The following is a 2,535-nucleotide window of genomic DNA, read 5'->3' as shown; positions in this document are numbered from 1 at the left end:
CCTGCCATGCTGGACCTATCACTATGGAAATGTATGCATGTGGACTATATTGATGTTGTGACCTCTTGCTGCAACTATCAATAGAACCCCACGTATTTGAATCTATTGAAGCACTATCGCTGGTGTCACTATCAGTTTCCACAATATATGAAGAGCAGAGAGGAATAGAGGATAAGTTGGGTGAACTTTCTTGAAAGTGTACATCCTTCTCCACAAAGATCTCATGAGTCTCAGGATCCATAAGTCTGTATGCCTTAACACCATCTTCATATCCGATGAAAACACAAGGCCTAGGTGGTGGTGCCTTGAATTCCTTGGAAGATAGGTTTGCCCATGCGGGACAACTGAAGACTCTAAAACGACTCACAACTGGTTTTTTGCTACACCATGCCTCAAAAGGAGTCTTCCCGTCTAGGGCATTATGAGGAGACTTGTTAAGTATGTGAGTAGCACTTTTTATAGCTTTGACTTCAAGTGTAGGATCAAGAGACTTGGCTTGTATTATGCAACTTGCCATGGACTTAAGAATTCGTATCCTCAGTGCTACAACATCTTTATTTTGTGGATTAAATGCTGGTGAATTTTGAAGATCAATTCCCTCAAGTTTGCAAAAGTCTTTATGTCTTCTATCCACATATCTGCTTTCATTGTCCATCTGAAGAACCTTGATGGCTTTCCTTGATTTCTGTTCAATATGAATCTTGAAGGCTTGAAGTTTATCCAACACTTCATTCTTGTGATGAAGGAAGTAGACCCATGTGAAGCGTGAAAAGTCATCAACGAAAGTAAGGATGTAGAGGCCTTGGCTGACTGATGTCACGACAAAAGGTCCTGCTAGTACCATGTAAACCAATAGAAGAACAATGGGTGCTCTTGAAGACTTTCCTTTAGCATACTTCTCCTCGAGATGCATACCCATTGAACATGATGAACACTCACCCTTAGAAAAGTTGATGTTAGGTAGACCTTTGACCATGTGTTTTGAGCAAAGTTGCTGAAGATAGCAAAAGGCAAGATGACCATACCGCTCATGTCATGGTTTGAATTAGATTGAGTTAACAAGGCTTGTGAAGGAGACTTAGGCACAAAGTGGGAGAAGGAATAAAGCCTCTTGTCATGATTGACTTTCCCCACTACAACTAATGAATCATCTTTGAGACTTCGCATCATTACTGAATCTAGAAGGAACTCAACTTTGTTGCCATCTCCAAGGTGAGTGATTTGGTAAATTGAGAGGAGATTAGAGCTTAGGTTAGGAACATAGAGAACGTCTTTGAATTCCCCATTTTCCATTTCCACATGTCCTTTCCCTTCAACTTCCATTTTAGTATCATCTCCCACAAATATGTGTGGTACTTGTGACTGATTCAATGAAGAAAAGTCTCCCTTTGAAGAACCCATATGATAAGAGGCACTTGAGTTAAGAATCCTTTTCGATGAAGAACTTGTATTTGCCATAAGTGCTTTTCATTTTCCCTTTGAAGTGGCTGGAGTTGAATCCTTGGAAGTACTTGGCACTTGAATTTTGTTATTCTTGAGTAGGTTTTCCAACTCATGAATTCTTTTAGTCTTACAATGATGCTCGTCATGATTCAACTTCTTGCAATATGCACAAAAAAGTTTGTCCTTCTTTTCATTGTTTCCCTTCTTGTTCGAAGAAGAATTGCCTTGCTGTGAGGAGGATTGTTGTGTCTCCTATTGTGATTTCTGCTTCTACTGCTTCTTCTTCTTGTTGCTAGAACTTCTTTCTCCTTGACTTGATTAGTTCTCATCACTAGCCACCAATGCTTGGGTCTTTGATGATGTGAGAAGTCCCAAATCTATCAAGTGAGATTGTTCAAGAATCAACATTTTTGCAAATGCATCAAAAGTAGGATTTTGGAAAGCACTTCCCATGGTTAACTTGTGAGTATTATAACTCAAAACAAAGGAAGCATACTCTTAAGGTAGCCTCTTCAGGATGTGGTGAATCAACTTTTCATCCTTCATGGGATTTCCACAATCATTAAGTAGTGCCCTATACTCATTGGCTTTGTTGATATAATCTTGAATTGTGTCAAAGTTCTTTGGATCCAATAGAAGTAGATCGTCCTCAATCTAAAAACCCTTTTCCTCATCCACCTTACCATATAATGATTCATGTTTGTCCCATGCAAGTTTGGATTCCTTGAAACTAGAAATGTGGAAGAAGAGATCTCTATGTACACAATTCCTGATAATTCCTAAAGCTTGTTGGTCTTTTTTTTTACAATCGACAAGTGTTGTAGCATCAGCGGGTTTGGGAATTGAACCATCAACATAAAGACTTAGACCTTTTTTCCATTAATCTACTCCATGCAATATCTTTCCATGTAAAATAATTACGTGAAGTTATAAGTGGACATTTAGGTGAACCCATGATGCAGAAAATCAAAAGAGCACAAAAGAGAGACACAAAAACACAATACACACCTCCCCTTTCACTCAATCAAAAGAACCCCCCAAAAAAGATGCTTTTGGCACTTTATATGTAGTGCGTGTACAATAGGCCACTTG

Source organism: Cupressus sempervirens, chromosome 4, assembly GCF_028749045.1.
Source record: "Cupressus sempervirens isolate cs-2001-9-10 chromosome 4, ASM2874904v1, whole genome shotgun sequence".
Lineage (NCBI taxonomy): Eukaryota > Viridiplantae > Streptophyta > Pinopsida > Cupressales > Cupressaceae > Cupressus > Cupressus sempervirens.
Note: the sequence above shows the minus strand (reverse complement) of the source record.